Source organism: Macaca fascicularis, chromosome 1 (assembly GCF_037993035.2).
Source record: "Macaca fascicularis isolate 582-1 chromosome 1, T2T-MFA8v1.1".
NCBI classification, from domain to species: Eukaryota; Metazoa; Chordata; class Mammalia; order Primates; family Cercopithecidae; genus Macaca; species Macaca fascicularis.
Window position 1 is genome coordinate 103,065,359 of NC_088375.1, and position 16,798 is coordinate 103,082,156.

The window sequence follows — 16,798 nt, forward strand, 5'->3', positions numbered from 1 at the left end:
CAGCGCCTCCAGCTGATCTGTCCACTTGGTGCTACAAGTTCACTGCAGTATTTATCTGAATAAGTTACAACCAGAAAATAAGTCTGGAACAGTAATAAAGAAAGAAATGAATAAATAAATAAATGAATGGAAATTCTGTATTCTAATTCTGTGCTCCAGGGGGCGCCATTTGCACCATAGTCTATATGCATTGGCCCAAGGTCCCTTCTATATCAAAACATAAAGAAACCACAACACTTTTAGTTAACCCCAGTATCCCTGGGTTTTGACTGTTGCTTTAGGAAAGTATCTGTCCACACTCTGGCTCTCTGCATTTGATGAGAATTTAGGGATGACGGTGAACTCTGTCAATGCATAAATCCACCCCCTTAAATACCAGTTCCCCCGGCTCTGTGTAGTTCTGTAGGACTCTGTAGGTTTCTAGGACTTTGGGGTGGTAAAATGCCTTTCTAAGAGGCAAAGGTATGTTCCTCCCAAATTATTGACACTACTGCTACTAGGACATAGACTGTGTCTAAAATCACCCAAACATCCAATCACTGTTATTAACCACATGGTCCTCAGGTAGCAGGGGCATGGCCTGTCTCCATCAGAGTGATTCTCTGAAGCCCCGACAGATCATGGACTGGTAAAAAAAAAAAAAAAATACTAGGATTTAGGGTCAGATAGGTCTGGGTTTGAATCCCAGCTCCACCTTCACTTCTCTGAGCCTTAACACCTCATCCAGAACATAGGATGAGTCTTATTTAACAGGGCTCCATGAGAATTAAATTAAATAGGTCAACAGTAAGTAGAATATCTAGCAGTGTCTTGTGCAGAGTAGGTTCTCATTATACATGAATTGTCTCCCCCTTGATTTCTCTCCTTTCTTTGTATCATCTACCATTTTACTGTTCAGGGCAGGGTCTTGTCATTATCCTGATACCCTGGACCCTCTGCTGATGGAGGAAAGATTCCCATGATGGGGAAAAACTCTGCAGTCCTTGCTGTCAGACTCCATGAGTGCAGTTGCAACTTTCCATCAGCATACAGCATCTGGACCTCACTTCTCTACTACACTCACTGCCTGGGGCCCTAGTCCCAAGGGGGCTGTTCTAAACAGGTTTCCTTCCAAAAGATAAAAGAAACTGACGGATGGTAAGTAATTGATCTCTTAAAAGAGGCAGAGAGGGAGCCTGAATAGCTACCTAGCCAGGGGGTGAAGGGAATGGCTCCTACCAGTTCCTGTTTCAATTCCCAGATTCCAAGATAAAATACATACCAAAGAGGTGGAAGAAAAGGAGGTAAGAAAAACAGAACAATGGCAAAAATAAATACACACACACACACACACACACACATGAACACACACACGACCAGTTCAGTATAGATGTTTGTTAGACAGAAAATATAGAGATAATTTAAATGTTTTTTTTTCTAGCTTGCCTCAATTTCTTTATAGAAAAAAAATACACATTTATATCTGGTAGCATGAGAAATAAATGTGTGATTTTTCAATAACAACTAGATGGCCCCACATTATCTACCCTAGCTACCGAAGTTGTGGATCACCAGGGTCTCCCGTCCCTCAACCCCTATTGCCTAAGTAACTGCACTAAGATGGAATTAGCAACAAATAATAATCCCTTATGTTCTATGAACAGCTTACAATTCAAAAATCACTTTTATATTCATTTAACTTCTTCAGCCACAAAAAACTCAGCCCTGGGAAGCTGAATCTGAGTTTCATGTCTTTCCTAAGGTCTCACAGCTGGCCAGAGGAGATTCTGAACTTGAACCCACATCTGACTCCTAATACACACTTTCACTAAGTCACATTACAAAGTAAAAGGTCCAGGTAACTGGATAACAGAGACCAGAAAACAACACCCTTCAATTTTGGTCATGCTCAGAATCCTATTGAAGCTTGGGTTTCAGGGATATAAAGAATGCCAAGTACTTGGATATAAAATGGAATGAAAATTGGGAAAGGGGAATCTATGGGAAACTGAGGCATCTAAAATCAAAAAGGAGAAGGATAAAGAAAAATTTCATTTTCTTTTTTTTTTTTCTTTCCGATGGAGTCTCACTTTGTCGCCCAGGCTGGAGTGCAGTGGCACGATCTCCATTCACTGTAACCTCTGCCTCTCAGGTTCAAGCAATTCTCCTGCCTCAGCCTCCCTAGTAGCTGGGATTACAGGCACGCACCACCATGCCTGGCTAATTTTTATATTTTTAGTGCAGATGGGGTTTCACCATGTTGGCCAGGCTGGTCTTGAACTCCTGATCTCAGGTGATTCACCTGCCTTGGCCTCCCAAAGTGCTGGGACTACAGATGTGAGTCACCGTGCCCGGCCGAAAACATCATTTTCTATCTTTGAAATGTTAGCTCCATGATATGTGGTCAAGGACCAAACAAGAAAGAGGACTCTGCAGCAGTAGGCTTTGAGACAAGGATCAAACAACCTGATTGGGGCATAAGGAGCAGTAAAATGAGCTGCAAAGCAAGGAAGAGAAGGCCCTGTGGAGCACTAATGCCAAAAAGTCACCATCCAGCCCAGAACTTCAAGGTGCTCCTCAAAAGGGAAGGCAGCCACTCACGGAAAGCCCTGATGTTTCCTTTCAGGGCCGGGCACAACGGTTCACGCCTGTAATCCCAGAGCTTTGGGAGGCCGAGGCGAGTGGATCACCTGAGGTCAGGAGTCTGGGACCAGCCTGGTCAACATGGCGAAACCCCGTCTTTACCAAAAATACCAAAATCAGCTGGGCATGGTGATGGGCGCCTGTGATTCCAGCTACTGGGGAGGCTGAGGCAGGAGAATCACTTGAACCTGGAAGGCAGAGGTTGCAGGGAGACCGCCCCATTGCACTCCAACCTGGGTGACAACAGCGAAACTCCATCTCAAAAAGAAGAAAGTGAGGATCCCGGCCGGGTGCAGTGGCTCATGCCTGTAATCCCAGCACTTTGGGAGGCTAAGGCAGGCAGATCACTTGAGGTCAGGAGTTCCAGACCAGCCTGGCTAACATGGTGAAACCCTGTCTCTACTAAAAATACAAAAATTAGCCAGTTGTGGTGGCACATGCCTGTGGTCTCAGCTACTTGGGAGGCCGAGACAGGAGAATTGCTTGAACCCGGGAGGCGGAGGTTGCAGTGAGCTAAGATTGTGCCATTGCAATCCATCCTGGGCAACAGAACAAGACTCCATCTCAAAAAGAAAAAGTGGGGATTCCCCATCACAGGCTGGGATAATTTATAAGGAGCCTGGGGACAAGCAGTGAAAGGTAGGAGGTGGGGGGCGGTTCTTACAACTGGGACACGCCTGGAGTTAAAGGGAGGGATATCCAGAGCTCATCTCTTCTCAGACCTGCAGGGAGGCCTTTGAACGGACTTCCTTTTCCACACTTCCACCCTCTGCATCCTGTTCCCAAGAAAAATCGTTTTAAAATTCTGCCTTCAATTGCCTTCTGACTCCTACTAATGCCAAAGACAAGTTCCCTTCTAGCCCATTTGCATAGAAGCCAACTTCATACATGCATTCAAGCAGCTACTGTGTTCCCGAGATTGAGACGACAGGGGAAAGTCAGCCCCGCCTTCAGGGAGTCCACGCACAGCCCGCCTCTCATTACCCCAACCTCATCTCCCTGCTCCCAAGCCTGAACTTCCTGATTCAGCCAGACAGGCCCAGCTCCTCCTCATCCTCTCCAGCATCTCCCAGCCCTAGGGAAGCCATGAGAATCCCTGCCCCTGACTTCTCAACTCTGCTCTAGTTTCCCCCACAGACGCCAGTCCCCAGTTCCCATCATACATTAAGTTCTTAATACGTAATTTTGCCTTATCTTGTTCTCATTTGCATGGCTTTTTTTCTTTTCTTTTCTTTTCTTTTTCTCATTTACAGGATCTGGCTCTGTTGCCCAGGCTGGAGTGCAGTTGTGTGATCACAGCCGCAGCTTCAGTCACCTAGGCTCAAGCAATCCTTCCACCTTAGTCTCCCAAGTAGCTGGGGCCAAGGGTGTGCACCACCACACCAGGCTAATTTTTTTTTTCTTTTTTGTAGAAATGGTTTCTAACCACACTGCCCAGGCTAGTCTCAAATTTTGGGGCTCAAGTGCTCCTCCTACTTCTGCCTCCCAAAGTGCTGGGATTGCAGGTATAAGCCACTGCACTGGCTTCTTCTGTCCATTTTTAGAAGACTTTTCAATCTTCTTTAATCTATCCCTCCAAGCAACTGGGATCCCTCAAAATACAAGGACTACAACTCTTTTCCCTCCAGTTCTTCCCACTCTCCCCACAGGGCAAATCAGCCTCAAGAATTTGCTGCCAGGACGCAGAATGCTTCCAGAAGTCACCCAGCCATTTGGACTCAACAGGTAAGTATTGAGTACCTACTGCATCCCTGTGAACTCCTGAGCATCACACACACTATTCTCTGATGAGGAAGGTGGTGAGTGACAGAGAGGGACTAGAATTGGGCTCTTCTGACTCCTTCCATCCCACTGGGCCTCTGAGCCTAGAGGGCAGCTGAGAAGTACCACTGGGCAGTCCCAGCCAGTTTCAGTCACAAGGATGGAACCCTAACTCTCCAAGTCTCATGGTAGTGCGTGTGTGCACGTGTGTGTGTGTGTGTGTGTGTGTGTGTGTGTGTAGTGGAGGGAAGAAAGAAAGGAATAAGTACAGAGAAGTACTAGAAGTGAAGGCAGCCTTCCTACTTATTATTTGATATTAGGGAAGACATCTTACCGTTTGTTTCCCATTACAGCCTTCAATTCCCTTCTCGTTCAGGGGACCTGAAGCACACAGCCGGCTTGTTGATTGGTTTGAGTTTAATTCATTTGTGTAATATCCCTGTTCCAAACGATGTCTAATTAACACTTTTGTTGGGGGGAATAAAACCTCCCATAATCATTAACGAACAGGGGAGAGGAGGGGACTCTTTCCCAGGCAGCAGCCTCGATGCTACTGGGCTGTTTGTTGGCTCCATCTTAGAGACGTCTAAATAAGACATGTCTTAACAATGGGATTATCGCCCACTTTGGACCAGGATGAGCAGATGGAGCTGAGATTTGATGACTGGATGTTCAATGCAACATGAGTCAGCATTCACACCTAGTCCTGGGGATCTTGACTCTGGGTACCAAATCCACAGAGGGGGTGTGTGGCTGGACAGCCTCTACCACGTAAGACAGGTACTCCAGCTACTGGATGAAATTCCAGGTATATGAGACTACTTCTTTCCGGTTTTCTCACCTGCTCCAGGCCTAGCAGGGAGAAATAATATCTTAGATTTGTTTGTAATTTCACAGTTTGCAAAATGACTTTATAAATGTTAGTTCACAGCTCCTGGAGACACAGAATATCAACCCCATTTAACAGACAAAGAAAATGAAGCTCAGAGAAATTGAAGGACTCACTCAAGGTCACAAAGCTAAGATATGTCATGGCCTGGAGCAGAACCCAGATCTTCTGACTCCAGAACCTTGGGCTCCCTGGGGAGCAGGTTTGGTTTGCAGGTCACTGAGCACACTCCACTGCTCTCCAGAGAAGTCCCATAGAGCTAAAACCCTGGTGATGATATAAAGGTATTGGGATGGTTTACACTTTTGAACTTCTAGAGATTGAGAAACCATCTAAAATATATGCAAGTCTGAATGGCATGTGTATGTGAGGGTGAGAAAGAAAGGATCCAGAACTTTCATAAGATTCTCGAAAGAGTCTATGGTCCCAAAGTCACAAGATTCAGCAGCTGGGATCATTCTCCAACCACATCTTCTAGTGTGACACATGAAATACAACAAGCTGGGGTACTAACAAGAAGACGTGGGTTCCAGTCCCACCACTTTCATGTGTAACCCACTTTCATGGGTAACTTTAGGTCACCATTTAATCTCCCTGGGCATCAATTTCCATACCCGAGAAATAAAAATCAAAAACCCTGACCTGCTTTATATACAGGGATTTTGTAAGGACTGAAATACTTAAGGTTAAGAGAAATGGTAGCTAGAAGCTAATGACGGGAGACAGAGTTATTTTCACTATTCTTTTTTTTGTAGTTTTTATACTTTGTACTATGTACATTACCTACTAAAAGTATAAAATTAAAAATTTAACAAAAATACATTAAGCCATCAGGTTATAGAGTGCTTTACTTATACAATCTCACTTAATTCTCTGAACAGCCCTGCAAGGTAGAGATAATTTTCCCAATTGCATGTGAGGCAACTGAGGCTCAGCAAGCTCAGATAAATTGTGCAATGTCACAATTGTGACTGAACATTAGCAGGTCTAGGATTAAAGTTCATATCTCTCTGATTTCAGAGTTGCTATTTGCTTCTCTCTCTCTCTCTCTCTCTCTCTCTCCCCCCTATATTACAGATGCTCATTCCATCTCATAAAAGCTCAGTGTTAAGAGATAAACTTGATGTACATTGGAAGAGAATAAATTTCACTATACTGCTACAGGAGGGCTAAAAGTTTCCCCATCATTATCTAAATATAAGACTCCCATAACTATTCACCTTCTAACCAACCCAATTGTGCACTGGCAGCCTGAAGAATAATATTCAAAAATTATGCATATTTTATGTGCATTATACATAGGTGCATATGTGCACATGCATGCATGTGTGCACACGTGCACACACACACATAGACTTTTGTTACAGCAGCAGGGAGAAAGAATTAGGGCAGCTATTGAAGATGGACTCTGTGGTCTGGCACTGTGGAGATCTGCCCAGGCACCTTGGCAAGAGTTATTCCTTCTGTCTATGCCTGAAATGCGCTTACCCTTGCCTTGCACAGTCTTGTAAATACTTTGCTGTTGATTCATGATAGGTTATTGTTTTCATTCTGCTGTACATGCCCTGTACAGGTTTTTCCATGTCAATGCCTCTGACTTAGACTGCAGGCCCCAGAGGGCAGGGGCTGGACCATATGTATCTCTTTATACTACATCCATACTGAGTCAGACACAATTATGTGTTTAATAAAGGTTTGAACAGATGACCACAAAGGTGAAGGTCATTTATTTCAACTTAAAGGGATATAAGCCCTCCAGGTAGGGTAATTTTCACCAGACAGTGTTGTGCAGTGGAATGTACACTAATACCTAGAGAAGGTCAAGTTCTGCATCCTGACCTTATCTTGTTCTCAGTTTAGCTTGTGCACCTATGAAATGGACATAATAATACTTACTTCACAAGACTGTAGTGAAAATTAAATAAACAGACTGTGAAATCTCTAGTAAACTGAAAAGTGCTATGTAGTTTTCAGTTACGTAGGTTGAAAAAGTAGAAAGAAATACATGAAAAAGTAACAACTGAGCAAACCCCTAAGATGTGGAATCATCCCAGGAAAATGCCTCCTGGGCTTTCCAGCCTCAGTGGAAACAATGGCCCCTATGCCTTGCATAAGGCCTGGTACATCATCGCAAATGGAATGAATACTCCAGAGATCCTTGCAAAAGCTAGTTGCTACAATTAAAAGCAGAATTTACAGCCAGCTTTGGGAACAACTTAAGAGGAAAGAAGCAACCCAAATTCTCACTAAACTTCATTCAAGTTGCATTAACCCTTCTCTAACTGTGTGGATGGGACACATCACACAGCTACACACTCCGCAACATTAGGGAGGGTTTATTCAAGTGACAGACCAGCTAGTGCAAATTATCGTGCAAAGGTACACCTTGAGGACCCCGGTGTCCAACAGCTCCTGGGCAGGCAGACAAGACTAATAAAGTCACAGTTCCTGCAGACCGCTGCAGCTGCTTTGGCAAGAGGTGAAGGTCAAGGTTAGTTGTGGAGAGAGACAGGGCATTCTGGCAGAGACAGTGGCATGTTCCAAGCCTGGGGGCAGGAATGAGCAGGCCCTAGCTCAGGACATGGTAGAGTGGGGGAGTGGAGGAGTTGTGTAGGGGGTGATGAGCAACAGCATTATTAAAACCTGCAGGGAAGTATAATGGGGAGGGAGGGGTGTGGGTCTTTTCTGAAGTGGCCTCTAGATTATCATTCCTTCCCTGGGGCTGCCCCTGCACTATCCCTAAGACTGAAATCCTATTAATTCTTCCTGAAGGTCAGTCCTTCTCCAAGCACCCTAATAAGAAGTAATTTGTTGTTGCTGGGAGCTTCCTGGCTATGCTACTCACAAGGCAATTTAACATCTACTGCTGGCCGGGCGCGGTGGCTCACGCCTGTAATCCCAGCACTTTGGGAGGCCGAGGCGGGCGGATCACAAGGTCAGGAGATCGAGACCACGGTGAAACCCCGTCTCTACTAAAAATACAAAAAATTAGCCGGGCGCGGTTGTGGGCGCCTGTAGTCCCAGCTACTCGGGAGGCTGAGGCAGGAGAATGGCGTGAACCCGGGAGGCGGAGCTTGCAGTGAGCCGAGATCGCGCCACTGCACTCCAGCCTGGGCGACTAAGCGAGACTCTGTCTCAAAAAAAAAAAAAAAATCTACTGCTTTGCTCTGAGACAACACAAACATATTGAGGACCTACTATGTGCCAAGTGCTTTCAGCTGATCTAATTTTCCCCACATACCTGTGTATTATCTTCATTTCTGAGAAAGGCTTTTGTGATATTGTGAAATACATATTTGGTCCTGGCTCTTGGCATACACTCCTAAAGTCCTTGGAATCTCCCAAGTGGTTAAGTGTCTTTCTGCATGCTAATGAATTGACTGGTGGCAGGCAGCCCCTTGGTAGCTTCAGTATGAGAGGTGTTCACCAAACAAACCAAGGCAGGAGTAGTGAGTTGGGACCTTCAGCTCCATACCCCAACCTCTAGGGAGGGAAGAGGGGCTGAAGGTTAAGTTGATCACCAATGACCAATGGTTTAATTAATCATGCCTATGTAATGAAGCCTTCAAAAACCCCAAAAGGACAGGATTCTGAGATCTTCCAGGTAGCTGAACAAGGGAGGTCCCTGGAGGGTAGCACGCCCAGAGAAGGCATGGAAGTTCCACATTCCTTCCCACGTGCCTTGCCCCGTGCATCTCTTTATCTATATCCTTTCTACTGTCCTTTTATAAAAAACCGGTAAACGTGTTTCCTACCTCTGTGAGCCACTAGAGGAAAGGAATAAAACCTCAGGATGGGGTCTTGGGAACCCCAATTTATAGCCAGCCAGTCAGAAACACAGGTAAAACAATGTGGGGGTTGTGACTGACATTGGAAGGGGGGGACAGTCTTGTGGGAATGAGCCCTCAACCTGGGGGATCTGATGCTACCTCTAGGTAGACAGTGTCAGAGTTGAATTGAAGAACACCCAGCTCAAGTCTGCTAGAGTATTGCTTGCTTGCTGGAAGACTGACTGCTTGCTGGAAGACTGACTGCTTGCTGGAAGACTGACTGCTTGCTGGAAGTGTGGGGAAAACCCCACACATTTGGTCACAGAAGTCTTCTGTGTTGACTACTGTTGGGGGTCGGGGGGGTCCAAACTGTGAAAACAGTTTACTTTTTTTCATTCAGCTTTGGAGTATGGAGATTAGGAGCACAGTCTCCAGGCCAGACTGTCTGACTCCAATCCCAGCTGCTCTGTCACATTTTAGCTGTGAGACTGGACAAGTTACTTCTCTGTGACTCCGATTCCTGTTCTGTAAAATGGGGATGATAAAATATCTACCTCGTAGGATCATTGGGAAGATCACACAAAGTAATATCACTTATAAGGGTATCTGGCACTTGGTTAGTTAATAAAGCAACTGATGCTTGGACATTTGCCCAAGACCTAGTAAGTGATATAGCTGGGATGATAACCAAGTACGTCTCCCTTCAAAACCATGTTGTTTCCACCTTTCCACATAGCGTCCCATTCCCTCGCATTTCTCTAAGTATGCTGTCCCCATCTCCCGCATGTTCTCATTAGGTTAACAGTGGTGTGTCCTCCAGGGGGCCTAGAGGATGTCCAGTCAGTGAGCCCAGATAAGCAAGTCTACAGTGAAGATATACTAGACCTAGCTTCTACACATTACCTGGCAGGACAGGAAGAGGGAAAAAGCCAGACCGGCCAGAGGCTAGAGTTTCACCTACGCCTGGTGTGCTTTCTGTGCCTCTGAGATTCAGAGGGCAAAGCATCAGTACCAGACAGAAATATGGGGCAAAGAAAAAGGCCTCATGGAGGTGCTGGGGAGTAGAAACCCCAGCCTGCAGCTCCTTCTGTGCTTCCCACTCAGCCTTTGGCCTTCTTATGACTTAGCCAAGAGGAAGGCAGTGCCAGAGTGCCAAGTTAAATAGGTGTGCCCCCTCCCACCACCCCACCAGGGCTGGCAGGGAGAGAGGCCCACAGCAACCAGGGCAGGGCCCCATCTGCAGTCCTGCCAGCTCAGCACTCCTACTTGCCCCTGCCCCAGCCCATCCTCTCTCCACCCCACCTCCCCCAGCCCTTCTGCTGGGGGAGGGCATTTCTTCAGGCCTCCTGACCTCTTCCTGCCTGGGAGGATGAAGGCATAATTAGCAGCCGCCTCTCCTGGGGAGTGGGAAAGAAGAGTGGCTCATTAAACTAGCCATGCGTGCTGCTTCTGCTGCTCCCTCCCCGGGTTCTGCCTCTTCTGCTTGCCCTCTCCTCTCCATCTCCTTTGCTTCCATTCCCTCTCCCATCTCGTCACCCTCTGGCCTCTGCTTCTCCTCTTCGGTACTGCTCTTGGCTGCATCTCTTCCCGCCTGGCCTCGTCTTGCTCTGTTTATCCTCTCTCCTTCCTCTCTTCTTTCTCTGGCTGTTTTTCCTTCTGGACTTTTCCTTCCTCCTTCCTCTCTAGACCACTTTTCGGCAGTCCTCCACCCCCATCTCTCTCCTTTGTTTCCTTTCTCAGATCCTGTCTCCAGCAGTCCTTCTCCCTGGGGCACCCTTAGCCTTTGTCCCTCCTCAGAGTTCTTCGGTTCCTCAGTTCTCCTGCCCTTTCGCTTCAACTCTGGCCTCTGCTCTGTTTATTCCCAGCTCCCCTTTCTCTGTCGTTCCCTGAGTTTTCTCTTTCCCCTTTTCTTACTCCATTCCTCTTCATTCCTGGGCCTACCAGGGCCTGTCGGTGCTCTAGTCGGTGTCTCCGCCACCCTGAAAGAAATCTGTGCGTGCATTCTTTCCCTTTCCTGGCGGGAAGAGAGAATGGGGGGAACCTGGGGAGGACACATCTGACTGTTCTCATCCAAAGCACTCCCCTGCATTCAATCCACGCGTTAGTCCAGAATGTGAGACCCGGTGACAGGTCAGTCTGCAGGGTCAGAAGAAAACTGAAGACGCTTTCTCCACACAGAGGAGACGGCTACAAAGGGACAGGCTTTGAGTGTCCATGGGTCCCTCAGGGACAGGGTGTCTGCCAGCCACACCTGGGCTGCCCACAGTGGTGGCTGAGGAAATCGGAAGGGAGGATCTCTTTTTTTGGTCTGGTTTCCTTAGCTTAGGGCAAGAAGTGCCGACCTCTGAGGAGTTACTTAATTTGGTTTTGCCGCACCCCTCCCCTCCTTCTAAAAATGCCACTGGTGCTGAGCTGCTTTCAATTCTGAGGTCAGGGTGGACCCTGGGGAACTGGGTGGGGGAAGGGACACAGGGAAAACACCAGGATCCCCTTTGCCAGATTTCTTTCAAGTTCTCCTCTATAAACTGTTATGTTTTCAGGTATGACCTTCTACAGTTGGATCCAAGGGCCTTCCCACCCTCATCCTCTGGGTCTACCACTTCCTACACTACCTGTTCACAATACCTGTTCAAAACCCTGTGTCTCAGCTGGGCGCAGTGGCTCACACCTGTAATCCCAGCACTTTGGGAGGCTGAGGTGGGTGGATCATCTGAGGTCAGGTGTTCGAGACCAGCCTGGCCAACATGGTAAAACCCTGTCTCTACTAAAAATACAAAAATTAGCCAGGTGTGGTGGTGCACACCTATAGTCCCAGCTACTAGGGAGGCTGAGGCAGGAAAATAGCCAGGAGGTGGAGGTTGCAGTGAGCAGAGATCGCACCACTGCACTCCAGCCTGAGAGAACAAGACTCTGTCTCAAAAACAAACAAACAAACAAACACCAGGCTGGGCGCAGTGGCTCATGTCTGTAATCCTAGCACTTTGGGAGGCCCAGGCAGGCGGATTACCTGAGGTCAGGAGTTCAAGACCAGCCTGGCCAACATGGTGAAATCCGGTCTCTTCCCAAAATACAAAAAATTAGCCGGGTACAGTGGCATGTACCTGTAATCCCAGCTACTCGGGAGGCTGAGGCAGGAGAATCACTTGAACCCGGAAGGCAGAGATTGTGGTTAGCCGAGATCATGCCACTGCACTCCAGCCTGGGTGACAGAGTGAGATTTCGTCAAAAGAAAACAAACAAACAAACAAACAAACAAACCCTGTGTATCTTCCATCCCTTCCCACTACCGCACATTCCTATATCCATTTCCCCAAGATGTTTGACAACAGGACACCTTTCGCAGCACACTAACTTAATGTTTTCTTTCCACGTTCCAAACAGTTCCTGAAATTGTATTTCTTTCAGGAAGCTGTCCTGGATTGACTCCATCTTAAAGCTGGAAGAGATCTAAGAAATTATTTAATCCTGTCTCAATTCAGAGTTAGGACACTGAATGTTAGAGCAGTAAAATGATTTGCCCAGTGCACCTAGGATATTAATGGCAAGGCTGGTAGAAGACACACAAGTCTCCTGATCCCCCTGCTTGGGCTCTTTCCATGGTACCCAGCTGCCTTTTAAACAGAATAGAGAATTGATGGTCCTGTCTGGTGTGGGGATTCCTGCAATTATGCCTCTTATTCTCTACGCCAAAATACTTTCCCCTGTAGTCTGTCTCTTTGCTATATTTGAGACTGATATTATTGTTCTTAAGTGAAAATTTACTTAACTGGAAGGCAAGTAACCATATTGTATTCATCTCTGTTTCCTCAGACTGAACAGTGCCTGGCACTCAGTAAATGCTTGCTGAATTGAAACTAACTGAAATGAAAACATACTATTGACTGTCTAAAACTACAGAGCCCTCACCATCAATAAGAGGGTGAGGGAGGTTTTTTGTAGACAAGAATGATAAGGCATGGCCCAGTCCACTGGGGGCCAGCTCTCTCTCCTGCCACTCCCCACCACTCCCAAAGGAAAATGGGGCCTGGAATGATGCCTAGGGACACAACTTGCACTTTTTACACTTTCCAAGGCCTGAAGAAAAAGGCATAACCTTCCAGGCCATGACCTTTACATTTGTTTGGCTTGCTTCATGGCTGCAGGCAAAACCTGTGGAGAACAGGGGCCACATACAGCTCCAAAAGGAACTTCAGAAGACACCCGTGGACCCTCACATCATCCAGGGTGGTCACTCTGGTTGCTCCTGCACCCAACCCCAGATCGCTCTCACTTGCACCCACACTGAGTATACACAGGTAAGAGTGTGTGGGAGGAAGAGGCTGGAAGCAGGCTAGGGCCCTGGCACTTTAGCAGAAGGCCCACAGATGCGGATGTGGAGAGGAGCTGGCAGAGCGGCACTTGGACCCTCTCTCCTGCCCTTCCGATTAAGTTATTATGCAATCTGTTCTGGAGGCTGTTTGGGGAGTTTAAATCTCAGGGCCTGGATTTTGGCAGCTGGCAAAGGATCTGGGACAAGTCCTAACTTTTAACCATAGTGGGAAGCACATCTATAGTAGGGATCCTGGATGTAGCCAGTGGTGCCCCTTTGGCACTAGATGTAAATTCAATGGGGAAAGTGAAGTCAAAGAATATGAGTGTTTTTTAGCTGTAGCAGAAAGAACAGCAGAGTGGGAGTCAGGAATCAGGGCTTCTAGACCTGCCTCTGTCAGAATCCACTGGGTGGCACTGGGCAGTTTGCATCCCTTCTCTGATCTTCAGTTTCATAATTCATAGAACAGATCACCGCTAAGGTCCTTTCCAGAACGGACATCCCATAACATAGTAGGTGTTTAGCACAAGTTAAATGCTCAAATAGAAATAATTCTGAGACTCTCTTTCTCGGGATGTTTATAATGATCTTATCCTTTACATACCACTGGTCTCATTTGGATGATAATGGCCCTTCAGTATCCTCCTTGCTTCATGCCTTCCCCACTTTTATGTGCCCAGAAATCAGAATGCAGCCTCTCAAACTTCATTATGTTGACCCACTTCTCCAGAACCCAAAATAGCTGCCTACTAAAAATCCAGGTGCATAAGGCTTTAATAACTACCCACCGAGCCCCACCCCAACCGCACCCACCCACACACCTGGAGTGGATTTCTTTCTCCCCTTGCAATCCATGCCATGTCTCCTCCTGCTGAGCCCTGCTCCAGATTTACCTCTTTAAGGAAGCCTGGCCAAACTAGCACTATCCATAACCACACCCAGTATTATTTCCTGTCCCTTCAGTACTTAACACCTCAGGTTGCATGACATTTCTCTGCAGTTGCTTACATATATCCTGATAAGTATAGGCACAATTTTCTTTGAAACCTTACAAGTGAACAGAAGGGACCAAAAAAACCCCTTTTGTAAAGCCCACCACAGCTGCCACACCCACAGAACCTCTAGGGTCTATTCAGTCTTCCCCAGGAAAGGGAGGGAGGCTGAAAACATGATTTTATATATATCCTGTAACCTGTTATAGAAAGTAAATAGTATTCAGTCAAAAGTCATGTATATGCACATTTCTTCTTAACCTTAATTACAGACTTACACAAAGAGTTATAGCTAAAAAAGAGCCTCTGCTTTTACCTAGCCCAACTTCTACATGTTAGGGATTATGATTACCAAAGCTCAGAGAGGTTAAGCAACCTGTTCAGAGTCACACAGCTCATTAGTAGCAGAATTGGGAATGAAACTAAGCTGAGGGTAATGCCTCGAACAGGGCTCCTTCCATAATACCATGGTACTTTCACAAGCTAACTGAATTAGCCAAAGCAGGGAGTCATTTTGGCATCATGCAGCCAGCGGAGTTCTGCGTTTTTGGTGGAGAAACTGCAATGTAGTGCAGTGAAAGAATCTCTCCGGGTCACCAGAAAATAATCCTGTTAACAAAAGAGGGACAAATAGGTCTGAAAAACAACCAAAAGGATTTTATAATTCCAAGAAAAAAATTTAAGAGCCCTAGGATACAGCATTTTTTACTGTGAATGTTTGAGGTTTTGGTCGAGATACTTCCTCGATGCCAGCCCACATTGGCCATTTTTAGGTTGCTGCTGAGGGTGGGACCATCAACTCTAAGTGCTCTGTGCAAATCCAAGGAGCTTAGCAACTGGAGAAGAAAGAATTACAGAGGATGTGGGCCACTGCTTCTTCCTCCTGGCACCCAATAAATCCAACTGCCCTTTAAGGTGGTCCCATCATCAATTATGATGAAAATGTTTATGTCTCAGTTATCCACACCATTGAGGAAGGGCAGTGGAGTGGGTAATACAAAAGTCATTTCTTTTGGCTTTGGAAAGCATGATAATGAATTTTTAGCAGCTCCTAATTATGTCGTACTGAAGATAATATTTAAAAACTGTTTGCATTCTCTGAGCACATATTAAGTGATAGTACCAGGAGCTGAGCTGGGAGAGAAACTAGACTTTGAGTTCAACATTAATTATAGGGATCTACCAAGTGGATAATCCACATTCAAATAACTGGGATATTCACTCAACAGCTTTTTTTTTTTTTTTTTTTTTTTTTTTTTTTATTTACTGTGTGGCAGTCATTCTGTCATTCTGCTCTATGCTGGGGAAAAGAGGCAAGAGATGAAAGTTACAGATATAAACAAGTCATAGTCCCTATCCACAAGTAGCATTATGGTCTAGTGCAGGAGCTTAACAACCCATTATGATTAAAACAGAACGTATGATCTTCTGGAATTTCAAAGCAATTTGCTTTGGAAGCCCCCCAGAAAGAATAGTTCATTCTTTGGGGGGAGTTGAGAAGACTACCGTAAGAAAGTGGCATGGGAGGTGCATCTCGAAGGCAAATCCAGACCTCAGAGAGTAAAGGACTGGAAGTGGGGTCGTTGGGACTGATGCGGCAGTGTTAGCTAGGTATGGAGGTGAGAAAATGTACGGGCTGTCCAGGGAACATCATCTTCCCAGAGGTGATGACTGGGATATCCTGACCAGGTGCCCTGGGAGGAGAGCTCAGAAAGGGAGAGACCTGACTGGTTTCACCCTTAGAGCAAAAGGAAATCCTGTCCACCCCAAGACCCCTTCCAATGTGCTCCCTGCACAGCCATCATTTATTTCAGCAAGACAGTTCTTGCTCAGGTTCTCCTAAACCAAGTTCCTTTCCACTGGCTATTCTGAAGAACTAAAAAAAATTCACCCTGGGAAAAAAGCTTATCCAGGGCCACAGCAGTCTATTTTTGACTTCAAACTTACTCAATTCAGGGCTAATTTCTCTGGGATTCCCAGACCTGGGACTTTCTTTACCAGGGTCGGGGGGTGTTATGTTTGGGGCCTGTCTCGTAGCCATCAGCCCCTCCAAACCCTTCTGATTTGCTGCAGCTTTAAAATTGCAAGGGAAAAAAAGATGGAGAGAAGGCAGTTCTCTGCCTCTCCTGCCTCTTTCTCTTGCTCTGCGGTTAAGCTCAGCAATGATCCTACAAGCCTGGAATTTGAGGAATTTCCTGCCCCGTGCTCCCTGGAAGAGCTGAGAGAGACCTAGCAATTAGGCCTGGAGTTTCCACTCCTGCCTCCCTCCACCCAAGTTAAGTGCCCTGAGTGAAAGCCTCAGTCTAGGGGGTCCAGCATGGAGCTCAGCCTGGGATGTGTCTGTGGCCTTAACATTCAGCCCAAATGTGACCCCCATATAGTCACCCCAACAGTCATGCCCTCCTACCTCCCCCTGTCAATCACTCAAAGAGTGTCTGCCAAAATGCTCCAAATC

At 46.4% G+C, this 16,798-nt stretch overlaps 1 protein-coding gene and 1 long non-coding RNA gene across 4 annotated transcripts in view; both read right to left on the bottom strand.

Annotated features, from left to right (window-relative positions):
• KIRREL1 (kirre like nephrin family adhesion molecule 1) overlaps nt 1–16,798 on the bottom strand; it is a 105,291-nt gene that overhangs the window by 60,549 nt on the left and 27,944 nt on the right. The window lies entirely within an intron of this gene.
• On the bottom strand, nt 10,948–12,501 carry LOC135970648 (uncharacterized). Its single transcript, XR_010586446.2, has 2 exons — nt 12,377–12,501; nt 10,948–10,989 (listed from the first exon to the last, which is right to left on the bottom strand). It is a non-coding gene; the product is annotated as an uncharacterized lncRNA (long non-coding RNA).